The sequence below is a fragment of the Crocodylus siamensis genome, chromosome 10, assembly GCF_052110815.1.
Source record: "Crocodylus siamensis isolate JL-2025a chromosome 10, ASM5211081v1, whole genome shotgun sequence".
Classification (NCBI taxonomy): domain Eukaryota; kingdom Metazoa; phylum Chordata; order Crocodylia; family Crocodylidae; genus Crocodylus; species Crocodylus siamensis.
The window spans coordinates 26,211,405-26,233,513 of record NC_143404.1 but is presented as its reverse complement, the minus strand read 5'-3'; the positions used below and the strand labels follow the sequence as shown (position 1 = coordinate 26,233,513).

At 43.6% G+C, this 22,109-nt stretch overlaps 1 long non-coding RNA gene across 1 annotated transcript in view; it reads right to left on the bottom strand.

The window, feature by feature from the left end:
* Positions 1-2,603: 2,603 nt before the first annotated feature.
* The window catches only part of LOC149856360 (uncharacterized), a 743,716-nt gene continuing 724,210 nt past the window's right edge, over positions 2,604-22,109 (bottom strand). The window contains exon 7 of the long non-coding RNA XR_016444434.1: positions 2,604-2,666. This is a non-coding gene — a long non-coding RNA (uncharacterized LOC149856360). The remainder of the gene's footprint in view (positions 2,667-22,109) is intronic.

The following is a 22,109-nucleotide window of genomic DNA, read 5'->3' as shown; positions in this document are numbered from 1 at the left end:
GCTCATTTGGGGAAGAGGAAGATGAGGGAGGAGGAAGCCTCGGACTGCTAAAAAAAACAGTACTCACAAGTACAGCCCAGCCTAGACCGATGAACGGAACATATACACAGGTAAGCAATAGAGGCCAGGGCAATGCTGTGATTAGGGGGCCAGTACACACATCCTCAGGAGGCCTCAAATGCCTCAACACAAATGCTTGTAGTATGGGAAACAAGTATGGGAAACAGTGGAACTTACCCTCCTGCTAGCTGACACTAACCTAGACATAGTGGGCCTCACTGAAATGTGGTGGGACTCAACACATGACTGGGCGGTGAATATCAAGGGCTATAGGCTGTACAGGAGGGACAGGACAGGGAGGAAAGGTGGGGGTATGGCACTCTACATTAAGGAGGAATACACATTGTCATCAGGTAGCAAAGAGACAGAGGAGGGGCACACGGAAGTGCTCTGCATTAGAACACAAGGCAGTTGAGGTAAAAGAGACTTAGCGGTGGGGGTCTACTACAGACCACCCAACCAAGAGGAAGAGCTAGAGGAATTCTTAAGTCAGCTCATGGAGATAGTTAGGTCAAAGGATGTGGTCATCATGGGTGACCTGAACTTTCCAGACATCTGCTGGGAAGAGGGGGGATCTAGTGGCCTGTTACAAACTAGTCAGAGGGGACCAGCAGGCATTGGAGGAGTCCCTGTTTCCCCGAGCACTACCAGGGGTGACTAGAAATAACGGTCACAAGCTGGCAGAGGCTAAATTCAGATTAGACATCAGGAGATGCTATTTCACTGTCAGGGTGGCTAGGATCTGGAACCAACTTCCAAGCGAAGAGGTGCTGGCTCCTACCCTGGGGGTCTTTAAGACAAGGCTTGACAATCACCTTGCTGGGGTTGTTTGACCCCAGTACTCTTTCCTGCCATGGCAGGGGGTCAGACTTGATGATCTGCTCAGGTCCTTTCCGACCCTATTAAGTATGAGACTATGAAACTATGAAATGTAGGGTCAGTGGGCAAAAACCATGATGCTGCAGCTATGTCACCATAGCTATGCTACCTCAGTATAGCGCATTGCTATGGCAACGTAGTGGTTATAAATAACCGTGCCATGTGCGGGTGGTGCAGTACAGGCTGTAACACTGGTGCCATAGGGACATGTGTAGATGTGCCCACTGTGCGGTAGCTTATTGCATAGTAAATCTAGGCTGGAGTAAATGCATGTCACACCCAGTGTGAATCACATTCAGACTTCTGTTTTTGCCTGTAGAAGCTTAAGTGGCATATACTGCTGGTACTGAGATTCCTCACCTATAATAAGCATCGTAATTTCTAGTTTGTTTTTTTTTTGGAAAAAAAAGTATATGTGTATAGAAGAAAATATGATTTCTTGTAATAATAAGCTAGAACAATAGGTACCAACCTTTTCTGACAGGCATGCCCAAAGGTAAACCCCACACTTTCTCCAGGTGCCAGTCTGATCCCTTTTTGTTGCATGTTCTGTTGCTCTGCTCCCTGCCCTATCTGTCACTATGTTCCCTGATCTCTCCCTGCTATGTGCCACACAGATGGGCTGCTCATGCTACTTGTCATGTTTGCCATAGGTTGTCCACCCCTGAGCTAGAATATCAAGTAAAGTATAGACTATATTAAACGAACGTAAAAGCACCAGCAAGGAATGAGAAAACAGATATTGTTGAATCTAGTACTGAACAAGAGAGATAATTTTTATTTGATGAATAACATTGCTGTACAGTCATTATAGTTTCTATTTTGTCCCGAAACTATACTATAAATATCTATGCTAATCAAGTAGGTAAATTACATAGTAATAAATGAGGTATTGAGACAAAGGTGATTTAAATATATATTTGTCCATGTGAGTTTTGCAGCAAATGAACACCAAGGCTGAATTCTGCAGAATTTCCAGAATATATTTGCATTTTTATATGGAAATGGACAATTAATAGCTTATTTCTATTAGCTGCTTAAATTTCTAAAGTTTTGAACAAGAGCTAAAATACTTTGTAATAGATAAAGCCTGGCAGGAGTTAAATGTATAAAAATCACTGACCTGACATCACACTTTTCTCCATCACATTTTCACCTGCTCATGTAGCACACATCTCTGGCTTGACAGAAAACTCCTTTGGGTCTCCTAAGTGTAAAGCTGTTGATTCTGGCCATAAAATTTGAAATTCTAGTGCTGAATAAGGAAGGAATGTTTTCATCTTGTTAAAACCATAGAAATACCTATAAATTCTTTCACAGTTCTAGTAAGAAGCTGTCACTTTTTTATTACATCTGTAGAAAAACAGTTGACTAGCAAATTAGACAGTAATTTATTTTTTCTAGATTAATTAAAATATATATATGTTTTTAACCTCTCAAGTCAAAATCCATGTGTATCTGTATGCGTATGCTCATGTACATGCATATCGGTCTCAGAGAGAAAAAAAATTAGAAGTTGCAGTATTTCCCCATCCATAGTGAAAGAAACACCCAAGGAATACTGTAAATACTGAGCAAATGTTATTTATCTCAGACAAGTGGTAAGAGCCTAAGCACAACCAGTATAGCTTACTTTATGTATCAATCAGGCATGCTTTTTGGTCAACCTTATAGTTTGTCATCTTCAACTTAGTCTTGGGAAGTCATGAACATTTGGGGACAGCCTGCTGAAATGAATGTAGAAGACATACCTTTGAGAGAGAAGAAACAAGGCTCAGGAGAAAAGTAGCAAAATAGCAAGACCTCAAACGTAAATGGAAAAGGAATATGCTGTTTTGGAAATTATCATGCGACTGTGTGGCCAAAATTGAAGAAATATTGCATTATTAACAATACCATCATGCAATTCTGTTAATGGTGTACTTGCTGTTTGTGTGGTTCATAGAGAAATCCAGAAAATGTAGTGCAATCTGGCAAATTTAAGAGACCACAAAAACTCCAAACATGATACCCATAAGTGAAAAATAAGCAACTCCAGCCTCCATAGATTAGTTTAAACATCTATTGGGATCATTCAGCAAAAGTAATATTTCCAGCTAGAGAACTCGTATTTATAGTGCAAAGTAAGATATCTCTCTCTCCTTTTATGGAGAGTGAGAAGGCTCAGTAAGCATAAATGCACAAAATGGTGTGGCGTCCTTATGATTACACTGAAACTTAGACTGAAAAGTGTTAAGTCACTTTATGATAGCATTTCCAGAGAAGTGAATGGTATATGAATACAGTGATAATACCTGAGCTTCCATCAGTGCAATTGTACACTCAGCAGAATCTTTTATAAAAAGCTCAAAGGTGTGGTAATGGTAGTGGTGGTTGTTTTCTTTTATGGATGTCAAGTTAGGGATGTGTAGACAGAAAATTATCACTTGATAACTTGAAATACCTGCTTCCAATTTCTGTCAGTAAGTTAAATATTTGGCAAATGCATGCATTTGTTTTGGAACACATGAGCTGCATTTACAACAAGTAATTTTCCATTACATTGCATTACAACTTCCCTTATCAGGTTGTCATGTGGCATGTTAGTTTGCAAAGTAAAAAACAAATTGAGACTACATGAATTTAAGGTGGCATTCAAACATCTGTCATTATTTAAAATAAATGCAAAAGATTTTTAGTTTTTAAATCAAAACTAGTACAGAAATTGACTAAATACATATATCATGGCAGGATCAGTTTGCATATATTAAAAATGATAGCAAGAGAAGACTGAGTTCACACAGATTCCTTGTTAGATCTGGTCAAATAATGCTAATCAAACTGCTTATTTGGGGGTTGAGACAAAATCCACTGGAGTCTTTCTGTTACTTTATAGACATAGAATTCAGCTCCTGATGTAAGATGGTATTTTTTTTTCTTAAAAATATCCATTACCTGGAATCACAGGAAAGTAGGATTGGAAGGGACCTTACAAGGTCATTTAATCCAACCTCCTGCTTAGGACAGGATCATTCCTGACTAAACTATCCCAGACAAGTGTCTGTCCACTCTGCTCTTGACAATTTCCAGGGATGGAGATTCCACAACTTCTTTAGGGAGCTTGCTCCAATGCTTGGAAACCTTCAGAATCAGAAAGTTCTTTCATATCTCCAACCTAGATTTCCCTTTACTGTAGCTTGAGGCCATTTCTTCTAGTCCTGTCCTCTACAGCAACAGCTATCTCCATACTCTCTGCAATCACCCTTCAGGTATTTGAAGACTGTTATCAAATATCTCCTCAGTCTTCTCTTCTCCAGACAAAATAAGTAGTTCTTTCAGCCTTTCCTTAAAAAGTCTTGCTTCTTGGGCCCCTAATAATGTGTCACTGTGAGCGGGACCCTTTGCAATTTATCCACATTCTTCTTGAAGTATTGGGCCCAAAACTGGACACAGTACATCAGATAAGTCTTCACCAGTTCAGAACAGAGCAAAAGAATCTTTTCCCTTGATTTGTAAGTGACACCCCTGTTGATACAGCCCACTATACTGTTGGCTTTTTTTGCAACAAAAGCATATTGTTGGTTCACATTTAGCTTGCTGTAAGCCCCAGGTCCTTCTTTGCAGTACTGCATACTAGCCAGTTATTCCCCAATCTGTATGTGTGTATGCAATTATTGCCCCAATTATAGGACTTTGCACTTGTCTTTGCTGAATCTTATCAAACTAACTGTGGACCATTTTTCCAGGTCATTCTGGATCCTAGCCCTGCTTTTCAGTGTGTCTGCAACTCCACCCAGCTTGTGGCATGAGCCATACGCTCAATCCTATCATCCAAATAATAACAATGTTCAAGAATACCAAGCTCAGTACAAACCCATGGGGGACCCCACTTGGTACCTCCTCCCAACTAGACATTGATGATTATGGAGAAGATCCAACCATTTATGTATCTATATTTCACTATTTCATCTAGTCCGTATTTCCTTAGCTTGGTAAAGAAAATACTCTGAAAGACCATGTCAGAGCCCAGATCAGCAACTTTGAAGCAGTTATACTTACCAAATAATTTCTGTAATTAATTATTTAACTCGTTGAAATCCACTATTAACTATTTCAGTTGTTTTTCTCCCAAGTCTTGTTCTCATGCTTCTGTTACTGCCTATCCTTAGTATTTTCTGCTACTGCCACCACCACTAGCCAAGTCGAGTGTCTTTCCTATGCTAATAATAAACATGGATGAGTTAACTGTGAAATAGCTTGCACATGCATTTAGTTACATTACATTGTACTTGTAATATTAAGTTAAAATGGTATTTGTCCTATAGCATGATACACTAAAGGCCATCTTCTACCTGAGGTGCATACATACATTATGGAGTTATGCATGTGCATGGAAGGGCACTTATTCCAATGTGTTTGCCCTCATCATTTTCGAATGTCACTGTCACTTTTGTTGTCAGTGTCTCTGAGTGAAAGCTATCACTGTATGGCAGTGGTCATTATTTAGATATATGTGTTTATTTACAGCTTTTCATAAATTATGACTCAATGTAATACGGTAGAGTGGTATCAGTGTACTTCATTTGATATATGAGATACCCTCATTGGAAATGCTGGAAGTTTGTTACAATAGGAAACCATAAGCCATTTTGTTTATCATCTAATTTAATGAGTCTTAGAAGAAGAATGTGTACACTGTGAGAAGGCTAAAATGTGTCCAACCCATTGGCTAGTGTCTATCTTTTCTGACACCCACCTAATTAGCTAGAAAAACATTATCAGCAGGATTTTAATCTTCTGTTCACCACGGAAAACTGCAGAATCCACATTTTTCTGCAACCTACCAAAAACATGGCAGTGTCTCACAGTGAGCAGTACCATTTCTGCTTTCTTATTTTTGCCATAGTTTTTGCCTCAGCCTACTAGCAGCAGGGGGAAGGATATGCTGCTGATTGGCCAAGAGGTAAAAACTAGGCAAAAATAAGACAGCAGAAATGGTGCTGCTTGCCATGGGATACCACCACATTTTCAATAGGTCATGGAAAAACACAGATTTTCTTGCTTTTTTCCTGTGGAAAACTGGGATCCCTGATTGTCAAAGAAATATAGTTCCTCAAGCACCCACATTGCAGTCTTCATCAGGAGGCTTTGTTCAGTTCTCCTTAGGTTTCTGCAAAAAATTCCACTGATCTCAATGAATAGTTCCTGAATGGTTGAACAGCTAAGGTTACGTATAGTGCCACAAAGTTCTGCAAATTATTCTGTAAAATCTAATTGGTGTAATAACTAGGGTTTGTGGCCTGGGCAAACCCTGCAGGAGTGTGGGAGAGCAGTGGGGACTATTGAGCACTGGAGGGGAGATGGTTCCAAAAGCTGGGGAGCAGGGGGCAGGGAGAGATGGGTGGGGATGGGGATGGATGTGGGAGTCTTAGCTACTCCAGCAACTCAAAAACAGTCCCCAGTAGCTGCTGCTGCTGTGACTTTAGCCACAGCCACAGCCACAATGGTGGTGTGATCTGTCTGTTTTACCTATTGTTCCTACAGCAGTGACCGTGTCTGAGCATCTGGCTGCTCCTGCAAGAGCAACACCATGGTGCTGCTTTCGGTCCTGAGTCAAGGGCTCTACAGGGGTGGGGGTCCAATTCTGATGCCTCTGACACTTGGGGCTGGTAGTTCCTCTACTGAGTAACAAAAATGTCTGCTCCCTTTTTTTTTAAAGAGCCTTTTTATTACTAGTGTGCTGTTCCTTTCTTTAATTGTCATAATCTAAGGCTGTCCATCACAAGATCTAACTCTAGATGTTAATTAAAAAAATAAGCACCACATTTTAGAAATGCTCAACTCAAAGCCAAGTGTATTCTTCAATAAGGAGGGTCAAGTGAAGCTAACAGAAAAGAATATCAACTTTTATAGGTAAAATGTTAGATGGAAATTAGAAGGCCCACGGGAGAATCTGAACAGCAATTAGTCAAGGGCATAAAACAAATAACAAGAAAAAAAATTAAGTACACCAGAAGCAGGCAGTCTCCGGAAGAATCAACGGGTCTATTCAACTATCAGGAATTAAAGGAAACAATTATGAAGGACAGGGATATTTCAGAGTAGCTAAATAACTTTCTTTTAATCAGACCGCATCATAAAGAATATAGGAGGACTGTCTGCACTCAGACGTAACAAGCCTCTCCCTCTCCTATACTCGTGGAAATCAGGACTAACCCTGTTGAAGTCAAAGGCATTCTAATGATGTTAACACAGTGTTAGCAAGACAATTGAAGCTACTGTTTTCATGGAGATAAAAATGAAATGCTATTACTCATTTAGGAGTAAGAAGAAAAATATTGAAACAAATTGATAATTTCAATAGTAAAGTGTCAACAGGAGTAAATAATAATTAACGAAGAATTCTGAATAAATGGAAGAAATAAGGATCTGAACTAAGTATGCTATCTATCATTACAGCCGGTTTTTACAAGAGGGGTGCTGGAAGGAAGTCAGTGTTCTTTCTGTCTTTAAGACAGAAACATGGACTGATCTCGAAAGTTACAGAACAATGATGCTTGTAGCAATACCAGATACATTTCTTGAAACAATGAAGACAGAGTTATAAAATCTCTAAGTAAATATTAAGGCTGTGTGAGACTTCAAACTCTGCTTTGGATCCGGAGAAGCTTCGGATGCTTTGGCATCTGAAGCAGCATGTCTGGATAGAAGCACTGGCTTTGTTAGGCTTTCCAAAGCAGTTCGGAGCTTCTGAATCACTTCTGAAAAGCTTTGGAGCTGCTTTGGAGATCTGTCCATAGGGTATAATGGGGAATCAATGAAATATCTATAACTTTGTTGTTTTTTGTCTGATTTTGATGAAAGTTGCCGGGGTGGTAGCCTCTGCTGAGAGAATTAACTCTGCCAAGTTTAAAGAATATTGGTGCATGTGTTTGGGGGAAACTGCACCCCAAATTCTTGAAAGAAAATTTGTGTCACATCTATGTATTACAACACAGGGGGGTGAAAACTGCAGGGGTAGTAGCCCCTGGTGAGGCCACAAAGCCTGACAAGTTTCAAGGTGATAGGTGCAGGGATTTGGGGGGGAACTTCACCCCAAATTCTTAAAAGCAAAACTCATGTCACATCTATGTGTTACAACACGGGGAGGGGGGTGGTAAAAACTGCAGGGATGGTAGCCCCTGGAACTGGCAAAGCCAGCATGCTTGTAGATCTTGACTAGCCTATGAGTGGTACCAGCACCCAGGAGGGGTCAAGGGTCTAGGAGGGGCAACTGCCAGAGACTAACATGGTCTGAGACCCACAGTTAGGGAAGCTGGAGCCTAGAAACCAGGTCTGGTACTGTGAGCATGGGCTGAAAGGCACAGTGAGAGCAAAAGGAGAGGAGATTGATAAGGCTGAGATCCCTACAAAATAAGTACAGTTACACCCTCAAGGCATGGGGCATGGTATAGGGGAAAAGCTATAAAGCTACAAGTGCCATTCAGAGGCATGGACAGGCTGAGAGGGCCTATTGATCTTGGGTTTGAACTAAGACTAGTGGGGGTCTGGGAGGGACTGTACCATCACTTATTTTGTAGGGATCTCAGCCTTATCAACCTCCTCCCCTTTTGCTCTCACTGTGCTCTTTAGCCCATGCCCATGGTATGAGCTAGGCTCCAGCCTCCCTAACTGCCCAGCCTCCCTAAGTGTGGGTCCCAGACCATGTCAGTCTCTGGCAGTGGCCTCTCTTAGACCCCTGAGCCCTCTGGGCCCTGGCCCCACTCATGAGCTTGTCAAGATCTTCAGGCATGCTGGCTCTGTCAGTCCCTATCTGAAGTCCCTCCTGGACCTTTGGCCTCTCCTGGGCTCCGTCCCCACCTTGAGGCCAGTTAAGATCTCTGGACATCTTGACCTGACTTGCCCCCCTGACAAGTCAGTGACTCTGCTTCTAGCCCCTTTCTGGGCTACCAGGTTTTTGAGTATGCCTTGAGCCTTCCCCCAGCAGGGATCAAAGCTAAACTACCAGTGCAACTTATATAAAAAACATCTTAGCCCTTTGGCAGACACCCAGACCCTTTCTGGATTTAACATAAAATAAAGACCACCTGCCTGCATAAACAAGCCTCTCTCTGCCTCAGGTAACTTTCCTGTTCCCAGGCCTGCAGGCTTGCTTACCCAATTCTACTGTCAGTTCTGGAGCCCTGCTGTTCTGCTGCTTCATGACTCTCAGGGCCAGACTGCCTGATCAGCTCAGCCTGGCTACCTGCCATCTAGGTGAGCATCTAATCAGCCTCTCCTTGCCACCTGGAAGCTGCTTCTCAGTCAGCTTCTCCTCTTAAAGGGACAGGCACACTAAGTGTCATGTCACATAGCCATTGAAGTGTTTGAAGGCTACTATCATGTTCTCTGACATGCCTTTTCCAAAAGCTGAATATGCCTAGCTTCTTCATCCTCTCCCCATATGAATTGCTTTCTAAGCCCTAGATGACCTCTCAGGATCCCTTCCAACCCCACTTAATGTATGACTCTAAAAGAGAATACAACTATTTTTGATATCATAATATTGTGGAACATTTATTTAAACAGATCTAATGTCTTTGTGATTTGGATACAAATTGATTTTTAAAAAGAAGATACTCTCTAGATCAGGGGTATCAAAGGTATAGCCTATGAGCCAGATTCAGCCCATGGAGCCCTGTCATCTGCTCCCAATGCTTTCCTTGGGTCCAGAGTTGACCCACACACAACATGTGCCAGACTGGCTTCGCATGTAGGGCCCAGGACATAGTGCTGTGGTTGGCACAGGCCAAATGCAGCACCTGCTCCAGGTGGCTTAGAACACATGCTGCGTGTATCCCCTGTACTGGCCAGTTTGGGACATGTGTCATCCACTCCTGGCAGTTTAGGACATGTGCTGCATGTGGCACTTGCTCTGAGACCCGTGCTGCGTATGGCATCCAAATCAGCTGAATCTGAATCCGAATCAAATAGTTCCCCATTTGCACAGACCTAGCAGCTACCATCATTGCTAGCCCAGCCACAGACCCTGTTAGTTACATATCTGGCACACTGTGCAAGCCATCCAAGCCATCATCTTTGTTGTCCTCTGAACCATAAGTTCTCCACATTATTTTTAAAGTGTGGAGCCCATAACAAAACACAGTACTCAAGATGAGGCCTAACCAGTCCTGAGTAGAGAAGATCTGTGCACATCTACACGTGCATTAGTATGCTTTTCCTAATGCACATTAAATTTAGTACTACCTATGTGAGGTACTAAATAAATGCACATTAGGCTGCCCTAATGCGCAGTACTGAAAGCACACATTTTAAAAATGACATGCAATATGCAGTACTCTATTTTACCATGAGTTACTGTAATTGCATGGTTTTACATGATTCTTTAATGCACAGTAAAATACTGTATATTAAAGTGCATGTGTAGATGTGCCTACTGTCACCTCCCATGTCTTGCACCTAATGCTTCTATTGATACATTCCAAAACTGTATTCACCTTTTGTGCAGCTGCATCACACTGCAGACTCATATTGAGTCCGTGGTCTACCAAGACTCCCACATCTTTTTCCATAGTGCTGCCATCCAGCCAGGTGTCACACTTTCTATTTGTGTTTTTGATTTTTCCTCCTGAGGGGTAGTACCTTGCATTTGTCCACATTGAACTTCAACCTCTGAGCTCTAGCCCAACTTTCCAATTATACTTAAAGACAACTGAATTATTTTGAGGAAACTTATTAGGAATAGTTAACCTTAAATGTAAAAGATACATGCTTAGTTTGTTTTACTCTAACAGGACGTGTCTACACGAGATGTGTTAATGCCTAACATGCCTTAGCCTGGTTTACTGCACAGTGAAGGAGTATGTATTAATGTGCACAGTAAAAACGGCTAATTGTGACTAAATTTGATGCCTGCAAATGCAGGTATCAAATTTAGTCATGATTAGTTAATATGCCATAATGCACGTGTAAATGCTACTCAGAGCCTGGCCTGAAGCCAGCCCCAGGGCTCCTGGCTTTGATCCTCTTCTGCCCTAGGGCTCAGCTGCTTTGTAGAAGCCCCTACCTGCAGGCTGGAAAAGACTGCAGCCATTTTGTGCCTTGGGGCACACTGCACAAAAGCCTGGTAGGTCCTGTATAAACCCCAGAACCCCTGTAGGCCTCATGTGTCCCCCTGGGTAGAACACAGGCTGTCTCTGTCTGGCCTGTCACTTCTCCAGAGCAGCTGCTTGGCCACAGCTGAGTGTTGCAAAGGGCTGCAGCTTGCTGCACCCCTTTCCCAGCCCTGATATCCCCCCAAGGTATCTGGCTGGCTGCCTCTGGCAGCAGGGCCAGCATCTGCTCCCTGTTATTGCTAACCTCCAGCAGTGTTTCCTGTCCTTGCAGGTCCTGTGGTAGCCTTTGCCATGTGGCTCCCAGTTCCAGGTTGTGCCTCTGCTGGGCACTGCTAGCAGTTGTTCAGGGCCAGCATTATAGGGACAGTTGCATGGGGGCACAGAGAGCCACCGCAGGACATCATGTCCTCACCATCCTCCCTGCTAATCCCTAGCCTCACCCATGTTTGCATGCCTGTACCAACCACCCAGGCCATCAGCTGGACCCAAGAGGAAGTTGGCAACCTTATGGTGGTCTGGGACAGTGCTGAGGTAGCTTGAGTGAGGCAGGCATTTAAACAGCCACATTTATGAGGTCCTGTTGGGTAGGATGTGGGAGCAAGGGCACTCCAAGTAGTGCAGCAGTGCTGCAATAAGGTCAAGGCTTTGTGAGCACAGTGGATGGCTGTGACCAACTGCAATTGTTGATCTGGTCATGCCCACAAGACCATGGCCTTTATGTAGAAGCTGACCAAGATTTTTCTGCCCTGGGACCCAGGCTGCATCCCTGTGAGTATCACCAGCAGGGGCAGCCTGCCCAAGCCTCAGCTCATTTCTAATCCCTCTGGTAACACATCACCAGTGGAGGGCACCTCGGGCCTTCAGCTCCCCATCCTGCCCCACCCTTCTCCATGCTGCAACATCCACTGGCAACTTGGGAAGCCCTTGCCAGCAGCTGCCTTGCCTCAGTACAGTCCCAGATCCTAACACGAGGAATGGCTGTCAATATTACTGCTGGCTGACAGGAGTGCCAGCTCCTCCTGGCGGGGGGAGGGGTAGGGGCTGATGAAGAGCCATAAGGCACAGCTGGTCACCATTGCTGATGAGGAGCCATAAGCCTCACCAGCTGAGCCATCAGCCTCACCAGCCCTGGATGTGGTAAGTCCTGCACTGAGAGAGAACCCTCCTAGTCTACACCTCTGCCCTGTCCCCAGTCCTAGCCCCTGCCTGTGGCCCCGGTCCCTTTCCGCACACTCTGCCTCACCTACCCACACTCCTCTGGCCCTGGGGTCCCCCCCGATACAGCATATAGAGAGGCGGAACACAGCTCTGAACTTTATTCAGCAGCCCCATGTCCTCACACGCTGGGGGTGATATCCTCCTTGGCAGTGGGGGGGTGGGGGCGGGGATGCATATCACTGCCACAGATAACCCTCCAGGCCTACTGGAGGTTGCAGGGCAGCCTGGGTTTGCCCCCAGCACCATCATAGCTCAGGGTCCCAAACCAGGAGCACAGGTGTGCCCAGGGCACGGGGAGGATCATCATCAGTAGGACACAGTGGATTGGGCACACCTCAGCCTGCACAAACAGCTCAACAGATGGTACATCATCTGGGGCATATGTAGCAGGGGCATGCTCAGGGTGCAATGGCAGCATGGGGTGGGCAGCCCCCAGGTGCCTCCCTTGAGAGGCCCCCAGTGAGGTGGGTAGGGGCATGGCCAGCCCCTCATCAAAGCTGTCTGGAAGCCCTGTGTGCTCTAAGCCTTGGTACTGTTGGCTCATAGCAGAGTGGGTGGCTTGCATGGAAAGAGGTGGGAAGTGGCATCTGGAGCTGCAGCAGCAGGTGCTACAAGCAGCCTGGCCTGTCTCACCCTCGGAAAGGGGTAGGGTAGATGGGCTGCTGGCCCCAGGTGAGTAAGTAGGAATGGGGGGATTGGCTAGTGGCCACCTGGGCAACTTACTGTGGTCCCTGAGTACCCACGCACGGTTGACCCCTGATCTGAGGCTGGGCAGCACATGGCCCCTGGTACAGAGCATCTTATGTCTGAAATATTGCAAAGTCTTACAAAAGGCTTCTGTCTCTTCCTTCTGTAGGGACACCATCTGGATGTGGGGTAAAGCCCACCAGCCCTCCTACTGTGCAGGGATGCAGGCTCTGGGACACCACCTCCCAGTGGTGGAGTCACCTTGAAATGCCAGTTGTGCCAGCAGTGCACACTGGATAGGACCATCCTGCCCCAGTGGCTAGCGGCAGAGGTGTGGGAGGTGCAGGAGCAGGCCTGGAGGGCAGAGTATATCATCCAGGAGACCACCTGGGAGGAGGCATAGGACCATACAGGGGGAGCACTGGGTGTGGACAGAGGCCCAGAAGCAGGAGCACATTGATCTACTCCAGCAGCAGGTGGCTCTCCAGGCCTGGGCAGTGGAGGGTAATGATACCAACTGCTAGACCCTGAACCATCCTGGCCTGGTAGTTGCATCCATGTTCCCTGCTTCCCAACCTGTGTCCATGGCCCTGCAGGTCCCCTGGGTCCCATCCATCACCCTTCAGCAGGCCTCCACCTGGGTCTGGGAGGAGGTCCTCTGTCTCCTGCTGCCCACAGGAGCCCCTGGCCCATCCCCTACCATGGACATCCCACCACTCACCTGGGGCCAGCCCCACTGCTCTCCCTCATGCCAAGTGCCTGAGGACCTAGACATACCTCAAGAGAACACTGGCCCTGCACTGGGGCAGCCAGAGGAGGAGCGCCATCCCACCCTTGGGGAGCGCCATCCCAGGTGGCTGCAGCATGAAGCTGCCACCCACTGGGGTCACCACAGATTCCAGACCCACAAGGGAATGGCCTGAGGCTGGGGTACTGGGCACCTGCCCCCAGGCTCTGCCCCCTAGGTTTCCCTAGGGGGCAGAGACTGGGGACAGGTGGAGGGAGGAAGGATGCAAGTGGGTGTTGTGATGGGAAAACTTTTTTGGTTTGAACATGTACCTGGCCTGAGACTGGTGCTGTGGGTGGATGAGGAGCCAGGGGTGTGTGGATGGCAGGGCAGGTGGGCTGGAGCAGTATGTGCAGGAGGAGGAGGCTGGGTAGGGCCTCCAGCAGGCAGTGCCCTGGCCCCCACTGGTGGGTTTGTAGCTCCTCTGGGGCCTGAGTGAGGGTGGCTTGCTGGGGCCAGCAGGATCAGCATCATGGCCAACAGGAGTATGGGACATTGGTTGTCACTGGCAGGACCAGGGCTGGAGCAGTGGAGTGCTGGGCTTTACGGGCAGGGGCAGAGACTGGAGCAGCCGTGGCACAGGGAGACAGGGTGGGCAAGGAGGGAGCTGCCACATGCTGCCCTTGTGCTGGGCATGTGGCTCCTGGGCAGAAAAGTGGCTAGCCAAGGATTAGAGGGCGGGTCTGTGTTTCTTCCAAGATGGAAGTCAAGTGTTGGCATCAGGTGTTGGCAGCTAGGGCCAGACCCTGGATCTCCCCTTTGTAGCCATAGGGGCACATGACAGGGCTGGAGGGACTTGGCACTAAATGTATACACCTGCCAAAAATTCCTTACAGCACACTAGCTTTATAAGCAGTACATTTAGTCACAACTAATTGCAGGTGTAGATGTGCCCATCTAACCTAGAAAGTGTAGCTTGTACTTAAAATTATAAGACACCTCCCAGTCTCCTGCCACCCTTAAATTCCTCACACAGAAATTCTTCACCCAATATCAAATCTCTCTCAAGTAATACAATCATTGGCTCCTAGTGACTCAATTAATTTAACCTTTGCTATAAGTGGGCCCACAACACAGATGCAGGTCATAATATGAGGCAATTTGCAACAATGAAAACTGAGTTTGGCTTTAATGTTGAACACTCCATAAAATTGCATGTGTTTAGATCTAGATTTTTGGTTTGAGGCTGTCTGGTCCTAGCCCAAATATCAGGGATGTTATATCTAGTTATATTAATTTTACTCTGAAGTGTCCTTCATCCAAGAGCCTCAAAACAGTAATAAATTACTTTGGTGCCTGCAAGTGCCTAGCCCATAGGGTATTAATACAGAACCTGTGCACTTTTATCCAGTAACTGCTTAATGTCAAACACAGAAACTCCTGTACCAATACCTAGTACTTAGAAGTGCCCAATCCTGTCAGTGTGTGTTAGATGTCTCTCCAAACATGTACTAACTCATGCCCTGCTGAAGACGTAAACAGAGAAACAGCTGGTTTCTACAGCCCACCTGAACATGCCCATCAGCTAAATGCCAAGCTGCCCCATCTCCATTGAATGAGGTAGTGCTGAGAAGCAGACCTCTAGGCACCCAAGGAACCATAAAGTAAGATAGAGTTGACTTGAGTGTTAGGTAGCAGCTGAGCAGTTTTCAGGACTGCAAATAAGGGTTGCCTAAGTCTCATTTTATGTGCCAGTTCCTCAGTTCCTATTTTTCTTATGAACAATACCTTATTTACTAATGATTTAATATTCTAATCAATATGCACTGTAGCTTTTGCAAACTGCAGTCACTTATTTTACTATTGCAGTGTTTATGTGCGTACTGGGGGAAGAATTTTAAGTCGTGCAGTGACTACTTGTAACAGCAAGAGAAATGCTAGTTACAATGTGTGCCGAGTTTTAATAATTGAAAAGATCTTTAATTTAAATAGCTTCCCATTTAAGGACCAGAATGTACTAAGTTTTATTTAACCAGCTGCCCTACAAAAATCACTACCCAGAGTTTTAGGCTTCCAAATATACAGCTGTAGAAAAGGTTTTATTCTGTTAGGTGAATGAAAGGCTGTACGGCAAAGAGAACTTGTAATAAAGCTCACTTAAACTAGCAGCAGGACTATGGCAAAGTCCATAATGTGTTGATAGCTTAGGGAAGCACACATTTTGAATATAAGCTCTTTGATTATTCCTAGTATGTGAAATGCAGTTTTATATCTGGAGTACAAATACGTTTTTAGCATTACTGCCTCATGCTAATTACTGATGCAAAAAGCGTACAGTTCCCTCAAGGCATTTCAAAAATCTTGATTGTTTAATCAGTGCTCTTGATTTATAAGGTGAGGTGGTTGATGACTACCAAAATGTGACACATTGGACATGATCCAGATGGAATGCCAGTTTTCATTTGAGGTTAAAGAGGTAAAACTCAACAAGAGGTTTTCCAGTATCCTGGACTAGAGCTAGTATTATATCAGATGACAAATAAAACCTGGCAGCTTGGCTTGCACATAATATTAAAACAGAAACTTCACTGAACTGTCAGTTGTAAAATGAAGTAATTAACTTTCATTCTGATTATTTCCGTTATTGACATTTCATTTGCTTGATACTCCCTATGTTGTTGTTCATATACCTTTTCAAGGTGTAATCATTTATTTTTCCAATCATGTACACAACGCTGCCATTTTAAGAGCTCTGGTTTTCCAGTCAGATGTGTTCAAGATTCAAACAGTTCCTGCTAACTAAACTGACAGCCGTGCATATGAAAATATAGAAAATGCAGTGGGATTCTGAAGACACTTAAGTGCTACAGATGGACAACTTCCATTGACTTGTACCATAAGTTTAGCTAAAGTCATTTACATCAGTGGCTGGTGGTTTAGAAGGTTGACATTAAAATAAAGCTATGGGAAAATGTTTTGCCAAAACAGGATTTAGTTTTGTCAACCGTGTGATTACAAGAACACAAGTCTTTTAGGTGGTGGCAGAGGCGAAGCCATAGTGGCATAGGCTTCCGTTCAGGCTGATCAAAATCATCCAGGTGCTTGAGAGCTTACTTAGATTTCTTGCCTGTGTTGATGTAATCCACACTTGCTGTTAGTACCTGACGTAGGTAGGCTAAAGCTGGTGGAGGTATGCCTATCTGTAGCACTTCTCTTACTGTAGTGTAGACATCTCTTAAATTATTAGCATTTTGGCACAATTCAGGGTTCACTTGAACAACGATCCCTCACAAAAATACAAGGAATTTGGATGATCAACTTTGAGCTACAGTTTCAGAAGCTATACATAAAATTGAACCCGCAGCCCACTTCCGCCTATTCCAACCCCTTAATGCAAAAACTATTAACGCGCAGTTTAAATTAAGAAACTTGAAGGAAAATTTAATTGTAAAAATTACAAAAACCATCACACCAACATGCTGTAAAGTTACTTCATCACCACAAACAATGACTGAAGTAATAGATTTGACATTAAACATCATGTGGAGTGTTTAAGAGGCTTTCCTGTAATATGAAGAAATGGATGTCATGTGATGCATTTGTTACCATGGTGACAATCCCTCTTTGCAAAGAGCCGAGGATGAGAGTATAAATTTGCCTTGCATGCATTTGGCTAATCAACAAACAAGAGGCTTCAGGCCATTGCTAGCACTGCTGTAACAGGGTGCAACATGACTGAGAACAAGAGCATTGCACATGCTTCTGCCAGCAGATGATTTGGGTTTTTGGCTACATTTACCTACCATGTGCATGTGTAATCCTTTACTTTAATGTCTTTCATCTTTCTCTCTTCTGTTTATACTTCCTTGTTATGTCACATGCTCCTTTAGTAAATTGTTCCATCTTTCATGAAAGTACATGGGATTGGGTTTGGGCTCTTGTGTCTGCCTGCACTGCAGTCACAAAAGTAATTAGCTGTAGCAGCATGCAGTTCAGTTCAGGCTACTTTACCCTCCTTCTTGTCTGGGCAAATAATTAGCCCATGCTGAGCTGCATGCTGCCGTGGCTAACCTGTTACTGCTTAGAGTTAGCTCAGGTATCTCTACTCTACTGCCCTAATGGAAATGACTGGAGTGTAAAGACTTACATTTAAATATATTGGATTAGAGAAATAACTTGTATTTAAGTTCTTTATGATGGAAAACGCCTGTTTTTACATCCACAAGAGGCCTAGCATCCTTAAGGCATGGTATAAATAATAATAATAAAAACAACAATAATAATAATTACAACCGTGATGATAACAACTCATTTTCCCTCACCATATCAGAAACAAAGTTTCCTAAGGATTCTAACAGTTAAGCATCAAGAAGAATACAGAGATGAATGGAAAATTAAGGGAATTGGAGATTATGTAGAGCTCTTCCCCCAAGTTGTCTTGGCATCTCAACTGAGTTGAAACAAAGAAAATTTGCATTGCTGGCACCAGGATTAGAGCTCTCCTCTAGTATGAGTTTAGAATACAGTATTACAATACATGAAATGGTTTTGGCAGTTACAGCTGACTGCAAGGTGGATAGTACTCTACATTGTAAACTGCTCCAGAACTTGTTTCAACTGGAAGCATGAGTTCAGAAGAGAGCTAGCGTCTAAATTTTGGCAAACCTGCAGATTTCTATGCTGTTGCGGAGCCAGATTATTTTCAAGAATGCAAGATTTCACCTAGGAAATCTTGCCCTTATGGGATGAGTTCTTTTAAAATTGATATAGAAACAGGTTTGGAAACAGCACCTCACTTGCTGGGGTCTATACTTAAGGCAATTGTGGGACTACCCAAATACCCACATTATTTTACTTTTTGTCATGATGTCACCAAAAATTTGTTTTCAATGAAGGTGGCCTTTTTTTCTGCCATCTCTCAGGTTCTCAGATGGTCTGCCCACCATTTTGCTTCTATTTGCCTGTGTGGGAAAAGCAATTTCCTATTATCCTTTAAAAGGACAGAGATAGAAGTAGGAAGAGGGAGATTTTTTGTTTGTGTGGAAAAACAAATTGAAAAAGCAACAGATATGAACATGGACCACAAAGGAACTCAGGACTAGCAGGGACTCATATCAAGTCCAGTCCCCTGCTGTCTGTCATAGGCAACCATGTCACATAATGCTTCCTCTTATCAGATTTCCCTGAATGATTACGGGAAATAGGAACCCCTCACTAGCAAGAAAGAAGAAAGTTTGAGGTAGCTTTTATCAGTCAATGTTCCACTCTTGTACAGTACAGCAGAACCAATACGGTGGGGGAAACACACCGACTTGGTGGAGTTCCTAAGCCTTGAATACAGTAGACCCCTACTTCTATGAAAATTAAAAACTAAACAGAAGGGTAAGAATGCTACCATATGGAATGCCTAGTAATAGAGGACAATATAATTTAAGTCCATGTGGTTCAGAAGCACAGGACAGCAGTTTCTGCCTCCTCCTCCAGGCTCTTCAATCCCAATTACAACCATTCATGATGCTCAAAAGGTCTCCTTTTATGAACTTCTTACACTTCAGGAGGAAGGGTGTTCCCCTGCTACCATGCAAATCAGTTATATATGCGAGGCTGGATTCCCCACCTCAGTTCCGCCTTCTTTACATCTCCACCCCCTTGCTAGAGGCTGTAATCTGGCTGCAGATGAGCAGCTGAGAATTCCCTCATGGAAGAACATTTTTCTCTGATGTAATGCCAGCACAGATGGAGACGTTGCCAACCTCACTACCCACTGTTGGAAGCACACTGTGCAATGGATAGGGCTTAGTGGAGTTACCATGTGGCACCTTGCTTCCAGCATATGTGCCTTAAGGCATTTTAGCCAGCTGTCATTAACTTAAATCAGTCTCTAGTCTATTCTAACAAGACAGGGTGGGGTGAGAACCTTAACAAAGTCTTCTTTGCTTAACGGATCCCCTCTTAAGTCAAATGGATTTGGATATGATTGGGCTCTTTCATTTTCTTGTATTTTAAAATAATTTCAATAAAACTGAAAGTTGTTAAATGGAAATGAATGACCCTGTAATTGATTTATGCTATAGCATAATTCCCAATTTTCCAAAGATTTCAGTGCCCATCCTATGCACAGTATCTTGTACTTTAGGTTTCTTGAGATGTATACTATGCAGGACCCTGCCTTGGTGTCACATCATTGCTCCTGAAATTCCTACAGAACCTATGGGTGCTTTGATAGTGGCATAGTTTTAGCCAGCTTACCTTTGGCCCAGCCCTAACTTCTACTCTGCTAGTTCCCAAATTGGGCATATATATGGAGCATCAACTAATTTTTCCCCATGTATTGTGGAATAAAAAGCAGTTTTCACATATTTGTCAGAGCATCCCATAAAATCTCTGTTGTATATAGGCTAAAAAATGAAGTCTATGCCAACAGCTGACAACCTTTTAAGGCTGCAGTTGAGATTGACAGTGTTTGTATCAGACTGGGGGGGGAGGGGGAAGAGAAAAGGGGGTAGAGGGGCCTAGGACCCAGCCACTAGTACTACTTTTCCCAGAAGCAGCATAGGGAGAACACCCGCGTCACTACTGCTTTTCCCTGCAGCAACAGTGGAAAGCAACTGCTGCCAAAGCCCCTTAACATTCACTGTCACTGAAGCCCCATGTCTACAGGCTGGATGAAATGGCTCTTCAGGCCAGATTCATCTCATGGGCTCTAGGCTGCTGGTCTGTGCAATGGGGACCGGAAAGAGTCTGCATTTTTGACAGTCAAAATAAGCTACCTGTATAATTTGATATAGCACAGACATCAGCGCAAGAGATAATAACCCTGTTAACTCAGAAAAAAAAAGATTCAGGAGAGAAGAGATTTTAGACAGTTACATGAGAGAGAATTGGTCACCATACAACCTTTCATATTAATATTTTTAAAATATAGTAAATGTATATGGAAATGTAATTTTTTAGTGCCAACACAATCAGAGAACATGCAGTCCTTTTGTATTTTATTGGAAAATTTTCTTTTCCTTGCTGTGGGTCTATGCTGTTCTATCAGAGACATGGAATAAGGAAAATGAACTTACTGATTGCATACAGACGTGGAACCACCCCCGCCAGCGCTTTACTTTCAGCTCAGCGTGCCCCTGTGCTGAAAGCATTGCATGCCCAGAAGTGGCATTTTGTTAGTTTGACATGACTTGCCCAACATTTGTACTGGGCACTTCAGCGGGGCTTTTTGGTGCCTTTACTAATAGCTGATTGAATCAGCTATTAGATAAAAATGCCAAAAAGCCCTACTGAAGCAACCACTCTATACAGATGCTGCAGAGCCAGGTCAAACTACCACGCTTCCACACTTCCTCTTCCAGTAAAATGCTGTTTTGTTTGTTTTTACTTGTCTGGTTATTTCTAAATGATGGGAATGACTATAAGAGGGGATCCAGAGGACCAAGATTTCCTATACTTCAAAGTAGCTGGTATTTGACTAAACATCAGCACAGCTTGCTCTGTGAAAAAACAAGGGACTTGATTTTCCACTTTTGTTTATTTCCTAACTCTTTCCAGCAAAGCATCCTTTACAAAATTAGCACCAGCAATAATCTGTCTAGTTTCATTTATTAAAGATCTACTTGAAACATGAAACACATTAGGAATACTGGTTAAATCAACTCCACTTCTCCCCAGCCCTACTGAATCAAAGTCTGTTCTCCTCCCCCTTTATATTTGTTCTTTGAGTATCATAAGATAACAAGGAATCAAGACTATTGTTTTCCAGGTAGCTGGAAATTGTACACATGCTATTGATCATTAATAATACATGGTTGCAGTAAGTGTGATCTTTTAGTTGGAATCCTGGGATTGCTCTAGTAGGATTATAAAGGCAAGAGTGCTGAAACATCAATCAATTGGAAATTTCTGTTGAATATTAAGGTATAAATACACTTTACTCAAAGTGTAGGGAAAGATAGGCCATCTGCTTTCAGATAGATTATGCTGATTTGCAATGACACAGAGCCAAGTATAATTCTTCAAATTATACATACTTCATTCTGGACTCACAACCCAGTTCAAAGGAGAGAAACTGAAGAGTACTTAACTCCTTGGCCTCTAAAGTATCATGCTGAATGAATTTATATAATCTCAGGAATTTGGACTGAACAAGTGCTGTATTTTTCTCAATTAAATACACAAATTGAATGCAACTTGTTAGGATAATGTATTAAATTCCTATATGGTACCTTTAAGCAATGAGAAACAGCGCTGATTGAATAAGGCTGTTTAAATCTCTGTGGTCGGCAGTGTTCTTCAGCAAATTTGTTTACAAAGTGGAAAGAATGAGGTGCTGTCAAAGAATGAAAAATAAAAGCTAGATTTCTTGGGAAGGAGACATCCGTCTTTTTCTATTTGTAAATGCTGACGATCAGGGTTTAAGGAGGGCTAATGTCATCCATTCATCT